The 25,633-nt window shown below is 38.8% G+C and overlaps 1 protein-coding gene across 1 annotated transcript in view; it reads left to right on the forward strand.

Annotated features, from left to right (window-relative positions):
• Positions 1-25,633, forward strand: part of CAMK4 (calcium/calmodulin dependent protein kinase IV) — a 204,046-nt gene that overhangs the window by 140,536 nt on the left and 37,877 nt on the right. The gene's annotated exons all lie outside the window — the stretch shown is intronic.

Below are 25,633 nucleotides of genomic sequence, written 5' to 3' on the forward strand. Positions count from 1 at the left end.
TATGTTCTTTAGTACACTGTTTGCTAACTGTAAAATACTGTGCATATCAGTTTTTTATTTCTGAATAACAAATTACCACAAAGTTAGATACTTAAAAGAACTCACTATCTCACAGGTCTGTAGGTTTGAAGCTCAGTGAGCTCTCCTGGGTTCTCTGCTTAGAGTCTCACAAGGTGGACACCAAGCTGCTGCTCAGCTGGGCTCCTAACTGGAGGCTCTGGAGAAGAATCTACTCCATAGCTCGTTTAGGTGGTTGGACAAATCCATTTGCATGTGGTTGTATGGCCAAGGTCCCTGTCTTTTCACTGCTCGTCAGCCAGGGGCTGCTCTCAGCTCCTACAGGCTGTCTAAGTCCCCTGGCTCATGCCTCCCTCCATGTCAAAGTCAGCTTCCAGAGTCCAGACTTCCTTTTCTGCTGCCAAAGAAAACACCCTGCTTTTCAAGGGCACATGTTATTTGGTTATGCCTACCTGAATAATCTCCTTGTTGTCATTTTATATAGTTATAGGAATGTTACCTCATCATATTCATAGATACTATCCACAATCAAAGGGGGTCACACTTAATATAAGAGCAAATTTCATAGAGGGCTTATGCATAGAGCTCTGCCTATTACACACAGGGGTGATGCATTCATTTCCTGACATAATGCATTTAATCTAATCAACCCAAACACCCAGAAACAAGGATACACTTGAATGTCACTTGTTTTCAGTCTTCAGAGATTCATTCACTGACAAGCATTTTGGCTCATTTGCTTGCATTTTAAAGTGTGGTAGTTATTCTGTGTTCTCATGCTCTTTTTTCTGCTATTTTGTCCTTGTTTGTATGTTTGGACGTCAATTCTGTTACTTTAGAGCATGAACCACAGTATTTTTAAACATTTTCAAAACTTCAACAGCTTAGCCAGTGTGGCTCAGCTGGTTGAAGCTTTGTCCCATAAACCAAGAGGTTGTGGGTTCAATTCCCAGTCAGGGCACTTGCCTGGGTTTCAGGTTCTGTCCCCCATTAGGGAGTGTATGAGAGGTAACCAGTCGATGTTTCTCTCTCTCATTGAAGTTTCTTTCCCTCTCTCTCTTCCTTTCTTCCCCTCTCCCTAAAATCAATGAACATACATGTCTTTAGGTGAGGGTTAAATAAATAAATAAATAAATATTTTCAAAACTATTCGTCATATTTTAGAGATGAAGCTCGAACGTAGGTCATGATCAAAAAGAAGGAGTGCTGGCTGTGGCTGGGGCCATGTGTGGCATCTTGGCACTTAATATATAAATATGCAATATGGTTGTACCTATTTGTTTTTTTCATATTGCTTTCTGACATATTTTTTGTCCCTTTAACAATATGCCTTGGTAATCTTTCCATTTATGTATTTAGTTTTTATTGCTGCATAACAACTACCATGAGCTTAAAAGCTTAAAAAAGCACTCATTTATTATCCCGCAGTTCTGCGGATCAGAAGTGAGGCGTGACGTGACTGATGGGGATCCTCATAGTTTCAGTGTCAAGGGGTCAGCAGGGCTGCCTTTCTCTCAGAGGCTTTGGGGAAGAATCTGCTTTTGAGCTCAGGCAGTTTGTCAGCAGAATTCCGTGCCTTTCAGTTGCCTTGCCACTTTGGCCTGCTCCATCTTCAAACCTGCAACGGTACCTCAAATCCTGTTCATACTTGGGAGTCTCTTTGACTGGCTCATCTGCCTTCCTCTTCTGCTTTTAAAGGCTTACACATTTACTTCGGACCCACCTGGATAATCCAGGATAATCTCTGCATTTCAAGGGCAAAGGTATTAGTAACTAAGTACATCTGCACAGTCCCTTTGGCGGTGTTCCATAGTCTCAGGGATTGTACAGGAACCAAAGTAGTTAAAACTCCCAGCCTAGGTTTAACAATGCTGCCAGGCACCTTTCTCATTGGCCTTTAGGATTCTGGGTATTTTCCATTTCAGGCTGTACAAAAATCCATTAATTGAAGCAGCCTTGTAGGATTTTTATAATTTTCCTCACCCTCTCTTTGAATCAAAGCAGATGAAACATTTGGTTTCTATGACTCCCTTGCCTATTTCTTAGAGAACTCCTAGAACCTAATCTAAGGTTCTACTTGCTCCTTCCCTCACCTGTAATAAATTCTGAAGCTAACTACATGTGTTTGTTTCCACTTTTATATTTTTCTATTTCTGAGAGATATAAATTCAACATTTCAACAAATCTAGTTTCTTTCCTTGACTCCCATAGCATTTCCTACCCCTGGTGTGTCACGGTAAGTTATACACGGGCTTGTCTCCTGAAGTAAGCGTGTTATCTCTAGTCCAGCAATAATGATGTACTCGCCTCTATCTGTCACTCTTTTCACCTGCCCTCCACCCCCCCGCCACGCAGTCCATGTACTCACAGCACCCAACAGGCACAATGTATATGCATCAACTCAAGTCTGACCATTTACAAATTTTGTTTAGGATCCCAGTGTTTTAAATGCTAGGGATATTTTGGAACTGGCTTTCTATTCATGGTGTCTAAAAGACAATAGGACTTCAAATGTGTTTAATAATTCAAGAAACTGTTAAATCACTACTTTTTAAAATCACATTACTTTTAAAAATGATGATGCTAACCCAACTCTGCAGGAGAATACTTTTCAAGGAACAGATTATTTTAAAATCTGAATAAATATACAGTGCATATTTATCTGTGTTTGGGAAAAGATATCTGATTTCATAGAACTTGACATGGTGATAGATACATGGGAAAATCCACATTGAAAAATGTAATCTCTCACATATATACTTTGCATTCTAATCTCAGTTTCCACTTCTCAAAATTTAACCTCGAATCACTTATAGTTCCATGAATAATATGCTGATTGTGCCAAAGGTTCTGACCATCAGTGTGATTTATCCTTTGAAACGTTCCCTTGAATGTTGGAACTGATCCAAAACCACAGGATGTAACTTTTAAATTATCTTCTCATCCCTGTGAAACCACTGTTACAGAAACTTAGCCACACTGAAGGCTTATGGGCTCTGGATCCTGCAGAATTCTAGAAATGCCATCTTATTTTATGTTCATATCGCTGAGGGCGAGCCTCATTACACACTGATTCACAATGTTCATTCCTTCTGCTCATTTATGTAATTGGCTGTTTAGTAAAGGGGCTAAATCTTAGGCTCTATTTTGCTAGAAATCTGAAAAAAGACGCTGTCTTAAAAGGAATATACAATTGGACTAAATGTGCTTAAAACCTAATAACTATCTCAGTAATTATTTTAATACTACCCATTACTACCATGTGTTATTAAACACTTACTGTGGACCAAACTTTAAAAGATTTATGTGCCTTATTTCACTTAACCTTCACCCCATAAGGCTATGGGTGTCATTATACTCATTTTACAAATGAGGACACTGAGACTCAGAGAGCTGAGGTAACTTTTTCCAGATCACACAGCTGCTCCGTGGCAGAATCAGGATGAGAATGCACAATAAAAAATGACTGCAGAGTTTATGTTCTTAATCCCTCTGCTGTCGGCCTTCCTCTACTGCACCCTGCTGTAGGCTATGTTGGGCTCAAAGCTATACACACAGATGAGCAGACCTAAGCACCAACTGCAGGAGATTTGGGAGCTCACACTGAAACAGGACACGTGAGATGCATCTATTTGAAAGGTCACACGTAGCAGGCACAGAGTCACACGTTTTTAAAGACACAGGTGTGTTGCAGCAGGTGTGCCTGTCTCCCTCTGTTTTTCTGCTCCTGCACTCAGTTCTTGAACACGACTTATGGGACAGAACGAAAGAGAATCACTTTGCGTGCTAGATTCAAAAATTCGTCTCAAGTAAATTAAGAATGTGTACAGATGCATATTCCATTCTTTTTAGGACAAGAGTAGGTGGGAATAATAATAGCTCCACAGGTGTATCTCTTCCAGGTGCAATCAGCTCTGCAACTTTGTCAATATCCAGAATCAAACATTGAATATGCCTCAAACATTGCATCAAACATTGAACATGCCTAATGGGATGCAATAGTAAGAAACTGGGTAGAAGACTTAATTCAATTCTTTGTAGCCAAATCCAACTTCCACTCAGTTATTGTGTTTCTTCACAAGCAGTTGCCCTTTTATGCCAGTTTGGGGTCATCAAAATAGTAGTGCAACATTCATGGGCTGATTGTACGAACTGATCTTTGCTGGCGTGCACAGCTCCAGAGTCTGCTGAGGGCCAGGCTGACTCTCAATAGCAGCTCCCTGTGCTTTCACGATGCAGACACCTACCAGCTCCTCCTTCAACATTTTGTAGAGCAGATCTTTTTTTCCTCAAAGTTAAGTACAGCAACTTACAGAGAGATGCAGAGAGCACAGCTTGGGAGAATTCAGAGCTTCATTCCTTCATCCAACTTTCTTTAAGTAACAGAAAGGATGATAAATACAGACCAAAAGGAATCAACATGGTTTGTTATGACGGTATGACCATGAAAGGAAAAATTGATAAACTGGATTTCTTTAAAGTTTAAAACTTCTGCTTCATGAAAGACAATGTCAAGATAATTTTAATACAAGCCATAAACTGGGAAAAATATTTGCAAAAGACACATCTGATAAACAACTGTTGTCTAAAAATATATAAAATCTCTTAAAAATCAACAATAAGAAAACATACAACTGGACTTAAAAATGGGCCAAAGATCTTAATAGATATCTCACCAGAGAAGCTGTACATGTGGAAAATAAGCATATGAAAAGATGCTCCACATCATAGGTCTCCGGGGAAATGCAAATCAAAATAACATTGAGATACCACTACATAACTGTTACAAAGGCCCAAATCCAGAACGCTGCTGGTTAGGATGTAAAGCAACAAGACTCTTCATGTATTGCAAAATGGTTCAGTTACTTTAGAAGACAGTTTGGCAATTTCTTACAAAACTAAATATACTCTTACCTGTAAGATCCAGCAGGAGTTAAAAACATGTTCACACAAAACCCTGCACATGAATATTTATAGCAGGTTTAAATATTATTGTCAAAACTTGGAAGTAATCAAAATGTCCTTCAGCAGGTGAGGAGATAAATAAACTGGGGTACATCCAGACAATGGAATGTTATTAACCACCAAAAAGAAATGAGTCATTATGCCATTAGAAGACACAGAGGAACCTTAAATGCATATTGCTAAGTGAAAGAAACCAATCCAGAAATGTCACATACTGTGTCATTCCAACTGTACAACATTCTGGAAAAGCCACAAGTATGGAGACAATAAAAAGAGCAGTGCATACCAGAGGCTGGGGTGGGACAGGAGGAATGAATAAATGCAACGTAGTATTTTGGGGCAGTGAAATATTCTATATGATACCATCATGGTGGACACAGGCCCTTATCCAATTTTCCCAAACCCACAGAATGTACAGCACCGAGAGTGAACTGTAATGCACACTGTGGCCTTTGGGCGGTCAGGATGTGTCGATGTAGGTTCATCAGCTGTGACACGTGCACTGCGCTGGTAGGCTATGTTGGTGATGGGGAGACTCTGCATGTGGGAGGGGCAGGGAGTCTATGGGAACTCTCCACACCCTCCCCTCAATTTTGCTGTGTACCTAAACCTGTTCTAAAAAAATAAAATCTTTTTAAAAACTACTCTGAGTGTTCTTTTAAAACACAGGTAGGAAACCCACAACCCACAGGCCAAATCTGGCCCTCCACTTTGTTTCATCCGACCCGGCACCTTGTTTCTACCCAGCGGCAGTGCCAACCTCTCACTTAACTGTTAAGGGGTAGTTATATTTATACAGTCCTAAAATTACATTCGGCCCTTTGAAGGCAACCCTGAGGCTGGTGTGGCCCCCAGTGAAAATGAGTTTGACACCCCTGCTTTAAAAGATCTAATCCTTTCTGTTCTGGCTTTATATAGTATACATTGTTAATCTCATATGATTCATCGTACTTGATATTCAGTTATTGGTGTTCAGACTAAAGCCAAATATCCACCCTACAATGGCCTTGTTTCCAGATTGAGATTTTTCTCATTTTAGGGACACAAGAAGGTGTTAGTTGAGGGCTACCATGTAATTTTCAATATGTCAGAATGCTTTATGACAGTCACATATGTGCCTTTGAGAATGATGCAGTAGTTAATGGAAATTGCAACCTTATTTGATTTGGCTTACATTTGTCATTTTAGGGTGGTAACCCTGTCTCTCTCACTAATGACAATGCTCTGGCTAGCAGCAAGAGAATACAGGCATTCTATGGGCTGTGGGGTTATGTGTCTGATTAATAAGAAGGAAATGGGCCAGTTAATTATTACTTATTAAATCCTGTGTTATAAACACACTTTTTCTGACTATGGCATCTACCACATGAATATTAACAAAAGGGATCCTTGGGAGTAAAATCTGTAACTGTTAAATGACCTATTAAAATGATCCCAAGTCAAGCCGGGCAAAACCATTCCTTCTGCATCCCAGAAAGCAGGGTTCTGTATGTAGCTCAAGGGGATGGGGCAAAAGCTCCGTTCTTTTCCTTTAATGGGAGAAGAGGCAGAATTAATAGGTGATTCCCAATTCTCTCACTGGTGTTTCTCTTATTTGTATTTCCTTTTATTCAAAGGAATCATAAGGCTTTTCCTACTATGTGGAAGAAGCCTGGTAGTAGTGTAGTTGCTGTCCAGTGTTTTAAGAATGATTACAGGATTTTCTTTCACTCTTAATATCAAACCTTAGAAAATGATTTGCTGAGCAACTAAGAATGAAAACCTTAGTTTGCTCAGATATTGTGAAAAGTTTAGTGGCCACGATGTGCTGTCTCTGATTACCATAAGCTTCCCCATTCTTCCCCAGTCTGGAGGTTAAGAGCACACTCCAGTCCAAACTATGTGGGTCCAAATCCCACAGATGCTGCTAACTGTATGAACTTGAGCACATTGTTTAACTTTGTTGTTCTTTTTTAGTAAAATGGAGATGATAGAGTTATATATATTAATATAATATTGAATATATGGAATTAATATAATACATGTAGGATAAAATAGGATTAATATATTTGGTAAATCACTTAGAACAGTGACTGTCACATAGTAAGTGCTATACAAAATTATTAAATAAAAATACTTAAATATGAGTTTTGGCCATCACACTCTTATGTTAGTGGCCTTTCCTTTAGAGACATTTGAGTTTGGGGCTCCTACTCTACATAATCTCTCAAAGTCTAGGCTGGCTCTAGGGTCTGCCTAGTAATTCTTCCGAGAGGACTTGAAAAGTTTTTGTCTGTAAAGCATTTGATTATTTTTATTTATTATAATACTCTAATATAGACACTTGGTATTTTTAAACTACATATAAGTTGAGGCCACTTAAGGCTTAGATGTAACTAACATATCAAAGCCTTCCAAGTTTTGATAAAGTTGTATTTTATTATTTTTAAATGAAATGCCAGAGAATACAATAGATCATTTGATTATTTTTATCTGTAAGGATCAAGAAATTTTATGATTGTCATAGAACAGTGATTTTCAACCTTTTTCATGTTGTTGCCACAAATTAATTACTAAAATTCTTCAGCACACCAAAAAGTATATTACAATTTTTGCTGCTCTGAAGAAAAAATAAGTATAATTTTGATTGATTTACCAAAAAAATAGTAATTACCTACCCTTTTTGTTCCAAAGTGACTTTTTAAAAAATAGGTGCCTATACTTGTATGTAAAGATTTCTGGTGCCAAGAATTAACCAATCAGACACAAACTTAGCATGAGATATGACCAATAAGATGCATGTCTTGTTACATGACCTATGTAATTATGGTTCAAGGCAGGGCATTCACACCAAAGGGCTAGTGTTGCGCTGGCTGTTGCCATTGTTTCATTTGACAATCTAAGGGGAACATTTTCAGTGCCCCTGACTAAATAGTCAGGTGTTGCACGTTTTCACACTTCTTGCAGTGCACCAGTTGAAAATCGATGTCATAGAGTATAGAGGGTCTCTGAACAACCAATATATATAAAGTTTATTTTATAATTTTTTGAAGCGTCACTCAAGTATTTTAATTACTAAATGAATTATTGCCACTGGTATCTGAAACTTAGTAACCTTCAATATAATTTGTCATATAAACTCTTGAAACAGATTGCTTTAGTGATACATTTGTATAATACTTATACCTTTTACATATTTGGAGTTTTTTAATTTGGTGAGTTTTCATTTTGCTTTGATGAATCTTAAAAGATTTATTTCATAAATTATGTAAATATACAAATAGTAGAATATAATCAATGAGTACTTCATCTTTACTCAGGAGAAAATATGACCTATGAAGTGAATATATTGATTCGTCTATTTTATAGATTTAAGAATTATCAAGAGGATTGTCTCCAAGCCAAGTACTATTAGCCAACTTAATTAATATGATTTTTATCCTTTATATCCCTACTTTGGGCCCATTTCACATCTGGCACTACTCTCAAACACTCCCATTGGTCCACAAAAAAGAAAGAAATTCTTGCTAACAAAGGAGCAGGCCAAAATTATTTTTTCTTCACTATAGGAAACCTCAGAAACTTGTAAACAAATACAGCTGAACCTTTGATCAATATTGAATGAAGTGTAATTACGGCCATGCCACCCTGAATGCGCCCAATCTCATCTGAATTAAGTGTAGAGTTTGATCTATATTGAACTAAGTTTAGGGTTTCTGCAACCATCATTCATTCTAACAGCTTTAACTGCAGTTACTGGCACACCAATAGCATTAATAGGTTCAAAAAGGTCTGAAATACTGAGGATAATTCCAATTTTAGATATCAAGTTAAATATTATTTAGAAAACATTTAAAATATCTGAAGTACTATTTGCAATATCTATTTCTGGTCAAGATAGAGTAAAAGGAAACCAACAAAAAAACAGACAAAAAGCATGGAACATGGTTTTTAGACATTGGATATCAGGCAGCCCAGGATAGTGATCTCTCACAAACAGATTGCAAACAACAGGGGCCTTACAATTGCCTGAAGAGAGTTTCAAGGCTGCCATATAGGAAGGGAGAAACCAAGAGGAAACCAGCAGTCTACCTGAGATGAGAAGGCAGAATAGAAAGCCAGAGGCCAAGGAGGCTAGAGTTCATGGAACAGCACACCGGAGAGGAGGAGCTGCACTGAGCAAGATGTCTGGAAACCGCGAATGCCCTCCCCCCGCCAAGCCCTGTCCATGGTCTTCAGCTGACTGCTGACCAGAACATGCATGTGAGGGAGGGAAACATGCAGAAAAACCAAGGAAAGAACCACGGATCAGAGGTAACAATGCTTGCAGCTCATACAGAGTTTGTGTTTCCAATAGACAAAGTGGACAAACTAATAAAGTTTAAAAGCAAATCTCAAAAGGATCAAACTATTTTCAAGTGTTGTAACTTAACTGCATCAGAATAAAACCAAAGAAGATCACAGATACATCTGTATTTGTCCAGCACTCAACAGGATAAAATCTCAGTCTATTACCCAGTCACAGATTATGAGAAATGAATGTGAAGCACATCCAGAGTGAGACTGGAGCAAAGCAGGAAAAAAAAACAATCAATACAAACTGACTTGGGAATGACATAAATGAAATAAATAGTATATAGAGATATTGAAACAGTTGTTATAAATGCATTCCATATATTCAAGAGAGGAAAGATTGACGATGTTAAATAGATCCATAGAGATATATAAAAAAGATTGAAATCAAATATCTAGAGATGAAAACTGCAGGATCTGAGATGAAAAATATACTGAATGGAATTAACACCAGATTAGATGTTTCAGAAAGTTTTTAAAAAGTCTGACAGTGTTCAGAGGGGAGAGGAGAGGGAATTTCAGGGGGAAAGGGGAAGGGTTTACAGGAAGAAGTATAAAGGACACATGGATAAAAACTAGGGGTGGGTGGAAATGGGAGGGAGGAGGAGAGGGCTGGGTGGGTGGGGTGGGATGGGAGTAAAAGATAGAAAATTGTACTGCAACAACAATTAAAATAAAAAATAAAATAATAAAAAATAAATAAAATCTTTTTTAAGGAAAAAAAAGTAAACTTGAAGACATGGCATTAAAAGACCAAAAATAATACAAGGTGAAAAACAGATAAAAAAAAGACTGAAAACAAAATTAAGAACATCAGTAAGCTATAGATATAAAAACATATATTTATACTTATATATTACATGTATCTAAAATTGGAATCATTGAAAATGATGGGAGATCATATTATATTTGAAGAAATAATATGCACAATGTTCCAAATATGATGAAACTTATAAAGCCACACAGTCAAGAATCTTAACAAATCTTAAACACAAGGAACATGAAGAAAATAATACCAAGATACATCATATTCAATCTTCTTAACTAAAGATAAATAAAATCACATACAAATAGTCAGAGGGAAAAGACATTGTATCAGAAGAACAAAGATAAGGATGATATTAAATTTTTCATCAAAAATAATGCAAGAAACAGCGGGATGACATCATCAAAGTATTGTAAAGAGAAAAAAATGGAACCAGCTGATATTCTAAACTCAGTGAAAATGACTCTCAGAGATGAAGGCAAAATAAAGACTGTTAGTCATAGACAACGTAATAGAATTCAGCACTAGCAGACCTACAACACTAAAGTAATTTTGGTTTTGTACAGCAGAATGGAACTGATCAATTTATATTGTATTTCACTTCCAAGCCCACAGTCCAAGGGCAGCTATTGATATTGCCTTAAACCAAGAGCAGGATGAGTTGAGTTCACTAAGTTTCCTGGACACAAAGCCATACAAGGTTATGAACTTGGGTAGACATAGGAAATCTGTTCTAAGACCAAGATCTTAGGAGCTGGCTCCTGTCCTGGCTCAGGTAGTTTCACCATTTCATTTACTTGGTTATCTCGACTCCATAATGTCTGGACTCTCTGCTGGGGCTTGATGATTGGAGGCAGGAGTGGTTTAGAGGTGTCTTCACTCCCATGCCTGGCAGCTGATGACATCTGTTCTATGGGGCTTCTGCAGAGGTTGTCAGCTGGAACAACTAGACTTAGCTCTTCCATGTTGCCCAATTTGCTGACAGCATCATGACCTTAGGAGAGTCCAGTGTTTCACATGGCTGCTAAGGGACAGAGAAATGAGTGCTAGCAAACAAGGTGGAAGCTGCACTAACCAATGACCTAACCTCAGAAGTCACACACTGTCACTTCCACTGCATTCTATTGCCTACCAACAAGTGACAGACCAGATTCAAGGCGAGGACAATTAGAATCCATCTCTAGATACAGACTGGCAATATTCTCTGGAAGAGCATTTGGAATGAGTAATATTGTTGCAAGAATCATTAGAAAATACAGTGTGGTACATGAGAGATTATTATTATCCAGGAATCAAGTAGGAATGTGTATGGCACAACAGAGGAATAGTAGGAAAAGCTATGTGGCTAGTGCATGGGAAGAATTGTCCCAGGATGTTGCATAGCCAGAGATTGGGGACAAAATTTTTTTAAGATTTTTTAAAAGACTTTATCTATTTATTTTTAGAGAGGGAAGGGAGGGAGAAAGAGAGAGAGAAACATCAATGTGCGGTTGCTGGGGGCCATGGCCTGCAACCCAGGCATGTCCCCTGACTGGGAATCGAACCTGTGACACTTTAGTTCACAGCCCGTGCTCAATCCACTGAGCTATGCCAGTCAGGGCTTGTGGACAAATTTTGAAGGACTTTTAATTCTTATACTGAGGGGATTAGACTTTAACTATTAGGCCATGAGGAGCCCTCAAAGGTGAACTGTTTTGTTTTTAAGCTACAGGATTGACATGAGTTAATCTGTGTTTTAGAAAGATGACCTAGGTGTGAGGATGTATGGAGATGGATAGGAGACAATTAGTAGTTGTGCCCATAGGGGATACAAAGGACTATACTGAGCAGTTACCACGTAAATTAAAACAGTAGATATGAGATATATTTTGGAGGTGGGATTATGACTGGCCAAGCCTAGTGAGAAAAGGGGAGGCATCAAAGATAACTCTGAAATAATAAGAATGCCTAACATGTCCCAGAGCTTGGCTGCTTTGCCCAGTGTGGATTTCTCCAGTTTTGGAATGCTCTACAGCTCAAGATCCCACAGCCAGGCAGTCCTAGCCGTGCGTGCCAATCTGGTCACTGGAGATAGTCACCTACTGCTTTTCTCCTATATTCTGTTGATAGTTCTGAAGGCATCTTGGAGTTCAAGAGTACAGACAAAAGTAGTGACACGTCTCCAAAGCAGATACAACCCAAAAGTAGAATGTTCACTATGAAGTTCTTACTTAAATAGATGTATATTGGTTCTAAATGTTCTGAGGAGTAAAGAAGAGCTAATTCATGTGGCTTAATTTTTCTTCCCAATAGGAGAACTGTAGTCAGAATACTGCTTTCTTTTTTTAATGACTGGTTCTTCTCTGTCCTGCTAGATTTTAAAGAGATTCAAACTTCCTCCTACTAACTCCTGGGACATTATCAATTAACCATACACAGCCCATCGAACACAGCATAGCTGTAATTAAACTAAATTACTGTGCAGTAGCTTTCCTTACACAATGACACAGTTTTTGTTAGGACTGTAGAGAGAGTTTAATTACATGTCTAGACACCCCTGAATTCAGAACATCAGTATTATCTTTGTCTGTTTAAAGCTTTGGGTGATTGCATATTTTTGAAAGACCAAATGGTAAGATATGTTTGGGTTGTTTTTTTTTTTTAATTCCACATTTTATTTTAATGCATACTTAATTTAAGAACCTTTTATACATCTGTGGATATAAATGTTTTCCAAGAAAAATATACAGATTTTCCTTCTGTCATATTTCATATACTTTTCACTTGTATAAAAAATTTTCCTTATTACATCCCAAATATATACTCTTAACTTATTAAAATATAAAGTATGGGCTGTCGTGTGAAACACAGTCATCTCTCATAGTGTTTCTTCCACCTTCTTCATCCTTACAAAGAAGCTCGTCCCTCTGGCTGAGGATGGAGTGCTTTCCACATTAACCCTCAATCCTGCCCATTCACCTCCTCTGTGCAGAACAGGGTTTGGCCTGTCTGTAGATGGTGGGCTCTGCTGGACCAGAGCATGCAGGTTCAGAAGCTTCCTTTGATTTACTTGTACTCCAACCTGATTTCTTCTTTCTCATTATAAAAATGTTTGCTTGTTTTTTTCTCTATAACTGCAGATAATTTTTGGACCTTATTTCAAACTATGCATTATCTCCTATATATGGGCACCATTTGATTGGTCAAAACTTTAAAAAATTTTTTTAAAAATCTTTATTGTAAATGTTTTCCATTAGCATTTAGTTCCCTTACACCCCCTCCCCATTGCAATCTCCACAATGTTGTCCATGTCCTTGAATCTTTTATCCTTTTTGCTCTATCCCTCCAACCCCAAAGCTCCCCCTACCACCAGCAGTCAGCCTGCTCTCTGTGAGTCTGTCCCCATTCTCCTAGTTAGTTCAGTTTGTTCGTCATATTCCACATATGAGTAAAGTTATGTGGTAATTGTCTTTCTCTGACTGGCTAATTTACTTAGGATAATGTCCTCTGGGTCCATCCATACTGTCGCAGAGTCAACATTTCTTCATTTTTATGGCTCAGTAGTATTTTATTGTGTAAACGTCCCATAGTTGTTTCCACTCATCTACTGATGGACACTTGGGCTGTTCCCATATCTTGGTGATTGTATATAATGCTGCAATGAACATAGGGGTGCTTATGTTCTTTCAAATTAGTGTTTCGGGTTCTTTCGGATATATTTCCAGAAGTGGGATTGCTGGGTCATAAAGCAGTTGCATTTATAATATTTGGAGGTGACTCCATACTGCTTTCCACAGTAGCTGCACCAATTTACATTCTCACCACCAGTGAAAAGTGTTCCCCTTTCTCCACACCCTCACTAGCACTTGATTGCTGATTTATTGATGATATCCACTCTGACAGGTGTGAGATGGTATCGCATTGTGGTTTTAATTTTCATTTCTCTGATGATTAGTGACACTGAACATCTTTTCATATGTCTATTGACCATCTGTATGTCCTCTTTAGAGAAGTGTGTATTCAGTTCTTTCCCCATTTTTTAATTGGGTTGTTTGTTTTTTTTAGTGTTGAGTTTTGTAAGTTCTTTCTAAATTTTTGGTATTAACCTGTTATCAAATGTATTGGCAAATATTTCCGTCTAGCCTGTGGGTTGTCTTTTCATTTTGTTAATGATTTCCTTTGCTGTCCAAAAACTTTTTAGTTTGATGTATTCTCATTTGTTTATTTTTCTTTTGTTTCCCTTGCCTGGGAAGATATATCTGATAAAATATTGCTACAAGCAATGTCTGAGATTTGGCTGCCTATGTTTTCTTCTTGGATTTTTGTAGTTCTGGGTCTAACATTTAAATCTTTGATCCATTTTTAATTAATTCTTGTGTGTGGTGTAAGAAAATGGTCTAGTTTCATTTTTTCTGCACATATCTGTCCAATTTTCCCAACACCATTTATTGAATAAACTGTCCATATTATACTTTATGCATTTTATTTGCTTGCTTCCTCTGTTGAATATTAATTGGCTATAAAGGTGTAGGTTTATTTCTGGGCTCTCTATTCTGTTCCATTGATCTATGTGTCTATTTTATGACAGTATCATGATGTTTGATTACTATAGCATTATAGTATAATTTGATATTAGATAGCATGACTCCTCCAATTACGTTCTTCTATCTCAGGATCACTGTTGCTGTGGGGGACTTTAGTGGTTCCATATAAATTTTTAAAATATTTGTCCAGTTCTGCGAACTATGTTATTGGAATCTTGATAGGAATTGCTTTGAATCTATAGATTGCTTCAGGTAGTATGGATATTTTAATGATGTTAATTCTTCCTATCCATGAACACATTATGTGCTTCCATTTATTTGTATCTTCTTCAATTTCTTTCTTCAATGTCTTATAATTTTCTATTTACAGGTCTTTTATATCCTTGGTTAGATTTTTTCTGAGGTATTTTATTCTTTTTGAAGCAATTGTGAGTGGGATTGTTTTCTTAATTTCCCTTTCTGATACTTCTTTATTGGCATATAAAAATGCAAATGATTTCTGGATATTAATTTTATATCCTTCTACTTTGCTGAGTTCATTTATCAGTTCTTTTAGTTTTTGGTGGGATTTGGGGGGTTCTCTATGTACAGTATCATGTCCTCTGCAAATAAAGACAGTGTTACTTCTCCCTTTCCAATTTGAATGCATTTTATTTCTTCTTCTTGTCTGACTGCCATGGCCAGGACTTCCAGTACTATGTTGAATAAGAGAGGTGAAAGCGGACATCCCTGTCTTGTTCCTGATCCTAAGGGGAAGCTTGTAGTTTTTACCCATTGAGTATAATGCTTGCAGTGGGTTTCTCATATGTGGTCTTTATTATGTTTAGGTATGTTCCCTCTTTTCCCTCATTGCTGAAAGTTTTTATCGTAAATGGGTGCTGGATGTTATCAAATGCTTCTTCTGCATCCATTGATATGATCATGTGGTTTTTATCCTTTTTGTTTATGTGGTAAATCACATTTATTGATTTGCAAATCTACCAACTTTGCATTTCCAGAATAAATCTCACTTGATCACGGGTATGATCTTTTTGATGCATTATTATATTTGGTTTGCTAATATTTTGTTGAGGATTTTAGCATCTATGTTCATCAGGGATATTGGCCTATAATTTTCTTTCTTTGTAGTGTCTTGATCTACTTTGGAAATTAGGATAATGCTGGCCTCATAAAATGAGCTTGGGAGCCTTCCCGCCTTGTGAATTTTTTTAAAAAAAATATTTCGAGAAGGAGAGGTGTTTGTTCTTCTTGGAATGTTTGGTAAAAATCACCTGTGAAGCCACCTGGATTATTTGCTGGTAGTTTTTTTTATTACTGTTTTAATCTCATTCAGTGTAATCTGTCTATTCAGATTCTCTAATTCTTCCTGATTTAGTTTTGAAAAATGGTATATTTCTAAGAATTTATCCATTTCATCCAGGTTATTCAATCTGTTGGCCTATAGTTTTCATAATATTTTCTTACAATCCCTTGTATTTTTTTGGTGTCATTTGTTACTTCTCTTTCATTTGTGATTTTATTTATTTGGGTCCTTTCTCTTTTTTTCTTGATGAGTCTGGTTAAAGGTTTGTCCATTTGTTTCTTTTCAAAGAACCAGCCCTTGGATCCGTTGATCTTTTCTATCATTCTTTAGAATCTATTTTTCTATCATATTTTAGAATCTTATTGCTGATCTTTATTATTTCTTTCTTCTACTCACTTTGACCTTTGTTCTTTTTCAAGTTTGTTTAAGAGTAAAAGATTGTTTTCTTAGTTTTTCTTGTTTTTTGGTAGAGGCCTACAATGCTATGAATTTCCCTCTTAGGATTGCTTCGCAGTGTCCTGCAGATTTTGGATTGTTGTGTCCTCATTTTCATTTGTTTCAAGGTACCTTTTGATTTCTTCCTTGATCTCATTGTTTAATAACATGTTATTTAGCTTCCATGTCTCTGCATGATTTTCAGTGTTCTTCTCATGGTTGATTTCTAGTTTTATAGCTTTGTGGGCAGAGAAGATGTTTGATATAATTTCAGTTTCTTAAATTTATTGAGACTTGCTGTATGTGCTAACATGTGGTCTATTCTAGAAAGCGGTCTGCTTTGGGGTGAAGTACTCTGAAGATATCAATTAAATCCATTTGATCTAATGTGTCATTTAAGGCTGCTGCCTCCTTGTTGATTTTCTGTCTGGAAGATACTATCCATTGAAGTCAATGGGGTGTTAAAAACCCCAACTCTGACTGTATTTCTGTTGATCTCTCCCTTTATGTCCATCAAGATTTGCTTTACATATTTAGGTGCTCCTGTGTTGGGTGTGCAAATGTTTACTAGGGTTATAGTCTCTTGTTAGATTGTTCCCTTTATCATTATGTAGTGTCCTATTTTGTCTCTTACTATAGCCTTGGTTTCAAAGTCTATTTTATCAGATATAAGTACTACTATGCCAGCTTTTCTTTCTTTTCAATTTTCATGAAATATCTTTTTCCATCCCTTTACTCTTACTCTGTGTGTATCTTTCGATCTGAGATGGGTCTCTTGGAGGAAGCATATATATGGGTCTTGTTTTCTTATCCATTCAGCTACCTTATGTCTTTTGGTTCAAACATTCAAGCCATTACATTTAAGGTGATTATTGATAGATACATATTTGGTGCCATTTTATTGTCAGATTATTTTCCTTTTTTCTTTTTTTTTCTTTTTCTTCTCTTTCTTTAAGCAAGCCCTTTTATTTATTTATTAAACATTTATTGTAATACAGGTTTAGTGTTGTCAAACTCCTTTAGCTTTTTCTTGCCTGGGAAGCTCCTCATTTCTCCTTTGGTTTTAAATATGGCCTTGCTGAGTAAACTAGCCTTGCTTGTAGGTTGCTGCTTTTCATTACCTTGAATATTTCATGCCACTCCCTTCCGGCCTGAAATGTTTCCGTTGAATAATCAGATGACAGTCTGATTGGCGCTCCCTTGTAGGTAACTACCTGCTTTTCTCGTATGACTTTTAGGAGTCTCATCTTGTCATTTTAATTATGAGGTGTCTTGGTGTAGACCTCTTTGGGTCCAATCCATTTGGGACTTTCTGAGCCTTCTGGACTTATGTGTCTTTTCCTTCACTAGTTTAGAGAAGCTCTCTACCATTATTTTTTTTTCTTTTTTTTCTTTTCTTTTTTTTTATTTCAATCATTGTTCAAGTACAGTTTTCTTCCCCCTACTCCTGTTCCAGGCCCTCCACCCAACCCTCCCCCCTTCCCCCCATCCATTATTTTCTTAAATAGACTCTTAATCCCTTGCTCACTCTCTTCTCCTTCTAGTGTTCCCATGATGCTGGTCTTGTTATGCTTCATGTTGTCCAAAATGTTTCTTTTTTTTTTTAAATATTTTATTTATTTATTTTTTTAGAGAGGGAAGGGAGGGAGAAAGAGAGAGAGAGAGAGAAACATCAATGTGTGGTTGCTGGGGATCATGGCCTGCAACCCAGGCATGTCCCCTGACTGGGAATCGAACCTGCGACACTTTGGTTCGCAGCCCACGCTCAATCCACTGAGCTACGCCAGCCAGGGCCAAAATATTTCTTAAGCTCTCCTCACTTTTTAAATTTTTTTCTCTTTTTATATTATATTTTATTAATAATGCTATTACACGTGTCCCAATTTTTCTCCCTTTGCCCCCCTCTACACAGCACCCACCCCCAGTACCATAGGCAATCCCACCAAAAGGGGATTTTTCTTCTCCATGGGTCATGTGTGTAAGTTCTTTGGCTGCTCTATTTCCTTTACAGAACTTTACACACCCATAGCTATTCTCTAACTACCTATTTATCGTTCTTAATCCCCTCGCCTCTTCACTTCTCCCTCATACCCTTCTCCCATCTGGCAACCATCAAAATCCTGTCTGTATCTTTGATTCATTCTCTGTCCTTCTTGTTTGCTTAGTTTGTTTTTTAGAGTCAATTGTTAATAGATATGTATTTTTTGCCATTTTGTTGTTCATACTTTTGATCTTCTTTTTCTTCTTAAATAAGTTCCTTCGATATTAAATATAATAAAGGTTTGGTGATAATGAATTCCAAGATTTTTCTTGTCTGGGAAGCTCTAAATATGCCCTTCAATCCTAAATGACAGCTTTGTTGGGTAAAGCCATCTTGGCTGTAGGTCCCTGCTTTTTATGACTTTCAATATCTTTTGCCAATCCTTTCTAGCCTGTAAAGTTTCTTTTGAGAAATCTGCTGACAGTCTTAGGGGAACTCCCCTGTAGGTAACTAACTTCTTTTCTCTTGCTACTTTTCAGAGTCTCTCTTTATCTTAACCTTTGGCATTTTAATTATGATCTATCTTAGAGTGGGCCATCTTGTGTGGTACTCTCTGTGCTTCCTGGACTTGCATGTCTATTTCCTACAGCAAATTGGGTGGTTTTCTTTCATTATTTTCTCAAATAGATTTCCAATTCCTCACTCCTTCTTTTCTTCTGGCATCCCTATGATGCAAATGTTAGACTGCTTGAAATTGTCCAGAGGTTGCCTATACTATCCTCATTTCTTTGGATTCTTTTGTTCTTCCTGCTCAGATTGTTTGTTTGTTTGGGTTTTTTTGCATCCTTATTTTCCATATCATTATGTGATTCTCAGCTTCATCTACTGTACTATTGTTTCCCTGTAAATTGTTCTTTATTTCAATTAGTGTATACTTCATTTCTTACTGGAACTGTTTTATGCTGCTGAGGTCCTCACTGAGTCCATCGAGCATCCTCATAAACAGTGTTTTGAACTCTGCATCTGATAGACTGCTTATCTCCATTTCATTTAGCTCTTTTTCTGGAGTTTTGACCTGTTCTCTCATTTGGGCCATGTTTCTTTGTCTACTGATTTTGGCAGCCTCCCTGTGCTTGTTTCTATGTATTAGGTAGAGCTGCTTTGACTCCATGTCTTGGTAGTATGGCCTAATGTAGTAGATGTCCTGTAGGGCCCAGAGGCATCGCCACCCCTATCACCCAAGCTGGGTACTCAAGGTGTGCCCTTCATGTGGGCTGAGTATACCTTCCTCTTATAATTGAGCCTTGGTTGCCGTTGACAGGTCAATGGGAGGGATGTTCTCAGGCTAGTCAGCTGTACAGACTGACTTTCACCACTAACCACCAACCTCCACCCTCCATGGAGGATCAGCTGTGCAGGGGCAGGATAGTGGGCTCCAACATGGTCTGTAGCTGTCCACTCTGTGTGCTGGCCCTGGGTTTTCCCGGGTGTTGGAGACCAAGTCAGCCCCCACCTGTGTTTTTCCTGGGGCCACACTGCCTGAGCTCTAAAGCAACCTGAGATGGCTGCTACTCCTACTGAGATTGGAAATTCCCAGGTGAAGCCAAGTTATGAATCTAGGCTGGATATTGCTAGTGTATTCTGGGACTCATTTAGGCTAGCTTTCACTTGTTTGATAGGATTTAAGAAGTTGTGAAGTGTGAGCCCTGACCAGTCATTCATAATGAAAAGCAGCTTGGGTGGGCCTGTTAAGCTGTGTGGGGCCAAGTCTCAGCAGATCTCCAGCATAGGTCAAATAGTTTTAGCCAGGTTAATGGAGTCTCAATTAGGTCATCAGCTTGCCTGCTCTTATGGGGAGATGGTTTAGAAAAGGGACAATGATCTCTGATCACCTTATTTCAGACATTTCAGTTCTTCCCTTTATGCCACTGGTGCATTTCAAGCTGCTGCCCTTGTTCTGGACCTTAGAGAGGGTGAGTCTGAGTAGGTGAGCCTGTGTGTGGCTTCTTTAAGAGGAACTTCTTGAGGCTCCAGAAGTTTCTTCCACTGACCCAGTCCCCACTGGTTTTTGCAGCCAGAAGTTGTGGGGACTTATCCTCCTAGCACTGGAACCCTGGGCTGGGGTGCATGGTGTGGGGCTGGGACTCCTTTGTCCTAAGATATCTCTCCAGAATTTTTATCCACCACATGTGAGGGACCATCCCCATTCTGCATCTGTGCCCCACCTACCAATCTGGGTGGATGTGGTTTCTTTAATTCCGTAGTTGTCAGACTTCCATTCAACTCAATTTCTGACAGCTCTGAGTGATGGGTGTTCTACATTTTAGGTGTAATTTTGATGTGGTTGTGTGAAGAGGTGAATCATGTCTGCCTACCCCACCATTTTGACCAGAGGTCTTACTTCTGTTTTCCTTTTGCTGCTCTGCCTGCATGTGTGTTTTTTTTTACCTTGTCTTCCAAATCACTCATTTGATCCCTGGCTTCATCTAACCTACTTTGTTCCTTCCAGTGTATTATTTATTTCAGACATTGCATTCTTTACTTCTGACTGGTCCTTTTTGTGGTTTCTGTGTCTTTTTTCATGCTATTGAGTATCTTTATAATCATTACTCTCTACTCTCTATCTGATAAATTGCATGTCTTCATTTTATCTAGTTCTTGTTCTGGAGAATTCTCTTGTTCTTTCTTTTGGGGTCTGTTTTTTTGTCTTCCCATTTTGGCTGCTTCTTTGTATTTTCTATCTGAGTTGTTAAGCTAATGAGCAGTTAAACTGATCAGTTTGTTAAACTAATCAAACTGTAATCAGCAGCTGGCTTAAGCTCCACAGGGTGGGATGGAGATGGAGTAATTCTTGTGGGCAGGGCTATTGCTTCCCTTTAGGCTGATGCCATTTGGATGGGAGCCTCTTGCCTGAGAAAGATGGCTTCTGCAGTATGGGGGATGACTCAGCACAGGGATCCTGGTGGCTGTCTTTTTCAGTTTTCTCCCCAGAACCTCCAACCCCAGAGTCTCCTCAAGCATCTCTATGGCACTCTGCCCTTCCTCTGCCAGAGTTCAGTGGCTGCAAACAAAATTTTTTGTTTTGGCCCTGTAAGAGGCTCTCTGCTTCTTTAGCCGTCTCTGCCTGGCAGACAGAAACCCCACTGCTTTTCACAGTTGAACATTATCTGGATTCCTTTCTGACTCTGGTGCTGTAGGCTGGGGAGCCCAGCTTGGGGTTTAGACCCCACACTTCTCAGCGGGAACCCCTCCAGCCACTGAAATACCCCTTCAGAACTTAAGCTGCCACCTGTGGGAGCCCAGTCAGCCCTTTCGCACCTTTTCTGCACTCTCTGCGGTCTTGTTGTGGTGAAGTGGTTTTTTTCTCTCTTTGGCTATAAGGCTTGTCTCCAGCTAGTGTTCAGTTTGTTATTCAGGATGATTTCTTTATAATTTAGTTGTAATCCACATGGGTCCTGAGAGGAGTATAGTGTAGCTCACTTGCTCATCTGCCATCCTGGATCGCATCCTTAAAAACATATATTTTGGAAAAGAAAATTACCCAACTCTGCTGGCTACCAGTCACTAGACACCAGGATTTTGCCCAGTCAAAATGAATTAATAGATAAACAAGGAAAATGACAGGAGTAAAAATCCGTTCACTTCCCCTTCATTTCCTGATGAGCAGCAGTGTGAAAACAGAAGGGCAGAAGGAAAGCTGTGGCAGCCGAACTTGGCATTCCGGAGTCTAGTCCTCATTTTCCTGGGTGTTGAGACAGAGCTGGGGCAGCAGGGATGCCAGCTACTGGCCAGGCTGTAGTGCAGCAGGAACTCTCCTTCCTTGCTGGTGGGAATTCAAAATGCTCAGTCAAAACTTTTCATAGCCTCCAGACCTGAAATCTCATCTTTCCTCAAATCTGAACACATACATCGGATGTAAGAGAATGAGCTTACCACATGCTCCTTCTCTCTAATCGTTCTCAACAGCCCCCTGGAAAGTTGCCCCACAACATGCACTTGCTCTCATTTTATAGACAAATACATTGTATATATTGATTCATTTGTTCATTACATGTACACTACTTCAGTTTTTTACATTTTGTATTCTCTCAGAAAATACAGAGAGAGAATACAAAACTTATCTGTTTAAATCAAGGCACATTTCTTTTTTCATTAATTTTTTTTATATAATGCTGAGTTTTAAATGATAACTATTCACTGAATAATGGCTATTGAAAGCAGTGATAAGTGTTTCACTGAAGTCTTGGTAGAATGAATGTTTTTTGCATGGAGTTGCATCTAAGGAAAATGGTACAGGTAAGTGACATTTTCCACCAGTGCTACATACACCATTCTTAGAAACATATACTTCATACAGTTTTCTGATATGCACACATATAAATAGGTAAGAAAGTAAATTTGCAGCCTGTTAAAATTATCCACATTCCCTTATTCTGACTTTGTACACCAGGAGACTTGTACCAAAATCAGAAACAAGAACTGGAGTCTGTTCTTCATGACGTCTCCCCCAAGACTGCTCTAGCATGACACCCCAGGTCTCCCCACCCAGTGGCGCTTGTAATTACCCTCTCTCAGCATCCTGCTCACTTTCCCCATGATATTGTCACTCCAACAAGCGTTTTTCTGCAGAGCTTTGCTTTATCCAGACACTTCCAGGTCACACCCAAACCTAAAGCGGCAGCGCACACCCGGGAACCTTACTGCTGGGACAGCAGCAGGCCCAGTCACCTTCGGGCTCACCACTGGCGTCCAGCGAGGCACCTTCACTTACTCACAGAGGCCTTTCGGCTTGCCCACGGGTCACCACTGTGCCACTACAGCTGGCCAAATCCCGGCTCAGCTCCATTTTATCACACTGGCGAGTCCAGTTTACGAATGTTTCAGACATGGAGCAACTGAAGAGAAAACTAACAGATGAATTTTCGACTGTTATTACACAAATTCCCCTGAGGCACATGCTGTATTGGATATTCATATCCACTTCAAAGGCTGTGAAGAAATTAGTTCAGCCATAACTATCAACTTAATGCTACTACAGGAGAACAAAAGCTGATTATGTAATTATTCAAAATATGATTTTGAAGATTAAACTGTTTTGCCTTATCTTCAGTTAAAATGTTCTTATTGGGTTTGGGCTTTTCTCAAAATGACACTATAAATCTAATTCATGTAACTGATGCTCAGTGAAGTGACTAAGTATTATTAAACAGTAAGTATGGTATGTTTCATAAGCATACAGATGCTGAACCTTATCACAGCCAAATGTTCCAAAATGATGTTGCTCTGCAACTTAGCATTACAATGTAAGCACATAAATTTTAACTTCTATTATAAATTAATAATTGCAAGTGAATAAAAGTTCAGATTATACCAATAGGAATTTCAGTTTCTCAATAGGAAAATTGAGTTATTTCTTAATCATTCAAAAGTATTTATTGAATGCATACTTCTTGCCAGGTACTAAGGATCTGGGAAACAAAAATTTCTTTGTCCTTGTCCTTGCCCAGTCTAGTGAGGGAGACATCCTGAGCATAAAGCTTGCAAAGACACAGGCAGGCACGCCCCAAAGAAAAATAAGAGGAATCAATAAGAGCAAATAAAAGTGGACATGTATGGTAGTTCAGAAGGACAGGTACAGCCTCCCTGAGAAACTGCCATTATACTTGTGTCCTGAGGATGAGGAAGACTGGCCAGGTGGAAAAGGGTAAGAAAGCATTCCAATAAGAAAGGGCAGCTGGACAAGGATGCTGATTTGGGAAAGAAGCTAGGGCTTTTGAGAAACTCAAAGAAAACCAGTATGAGTAGAGCAAAGCAGTAAAGGGAAAGTGGCAGAATGTGAGACTGGAGGGGCTGGCAGGGGCCAGATGACCGAGGCCTTCAAAGCTCGAATAAAGTACTGGGAAAGCACAGAAGAGCTTCCCAAGGAGGAGAAATGGCCTGGTCCCCCCGTGCTGCTGTGTGGGCACACTGGAAATTGAAGGAGTAGCAAAGGGACCGCTGTGATGATCCAGCTAGATCTCGTGAATGGCACGGCACGAGGCAGGGTGGTGCAGGAGACACTTTGGAATCAGAAGCAACAGCACTCTGTTGTGAATTGGATGGAGGCGGCGGGGAGGAGAGAACCAATTTCTGACTTGAACACTTGAGTCTACTGAGACGCCACATTCTGAGGTGGGAAAAACTGGAAGGACCAGGCTGGAAGAAGGTCAAGGGTTCGGGTTGGGACATGGAGAACTGAAGGTCCTTGTGAGACGGCCATCTGGAAATGAGACATGGGCAGGTGGATAAATCATCCTGGAGCCTGAGGAACAGGCTCGAACTAGAACATGTTTTTAGGATACTGCATTGGAATAGTCTTTATATTCTCGAACTGTTAGCAATGTAATCACATAGTTTGTTTAGTTAATTTGAGACCAAACATAGTTACCAACTAAATATGTTTATTCATATTCAGAGCACATCATTTGTAGCAGATGGATGGTATTCAGGATAAGCAAATATGAAATGCCTGCCAGTTGTATAAAATTTATTTTAGAAAATGGATCATTCAAGTAATAATATATAATTTTTATAAATTTTATATAAGAAAAAATAAAATTAATCACAATCCTACCACACAATTTTTTCACACACACATACATTGGGGGAGCTATAACAAGTAGCTGAAGGGAAAGGAGTAGGCAAACAGTCAAAGAGAGTTTACCGCAAAAGAGAGGGCTCACAGCCCAGCCACAGTAAGGATTTAATGGAAGAAGCAGAGTCAGAAGAAAAATTGTATTCATGTACTTAACAATTTTTTACTGAGCATCTACTGAGTGCCACAACTGTTTTCAATTCCAAAGCAAGAATCAGAGACTGCAGAGTGTTTTGTCTGGCCTGTACAGGGTTTAAAACCCTGTACCATTGAAGTGGTGATGTACCACTTCATCACCATTGAAAATGTGGAATATTTTTTTAAAAATATGAATTTCTATCTTGCCTTAAAAAATCAGAAAAGCGAGCAACATGGGACCTGAATTCCTGCCTGGCAACAAGCGGCTGAACCTGGGTCACCTCGGCCTCTTCAGGGGTCATGCTCTCTCCAGGGACAGATGCAATCCCTAGGACTCCCCATTGTCTCCCTCTTGTTTTACACTCTTCCAACTTCCCTCATTCTTTTATGGTACTGTCGTGCCCCTGGAGAGTCTGTGATGCCTGCTGGAGATACAAAATCAAGTGCCACATGGCTGCTGCTACTCATGCCAAAAGCAAAGGAAAGCAGGGAGTGATATGACTAGGTCTTCACTTAAAAAAAAGATTCTCGTGACTGT

Source organism: Phyllostomus discolor, chromosome 3 (genome assembly GCF_004126475.2).
Source record: "Phyllostomus discolor isolate MPI-MPIP mPhyDis1 chromosome 3, mPhyDis1.pri.v3, whole genome shotgun sequence".
Taxonomy (NCBI): domain Eukaryota; kingdom Metazoa; phylum Chordata; class Mammalia; order Chiroptera; family Phyllostomidae; genus Phyllostomus; species Phyllostomus discolor.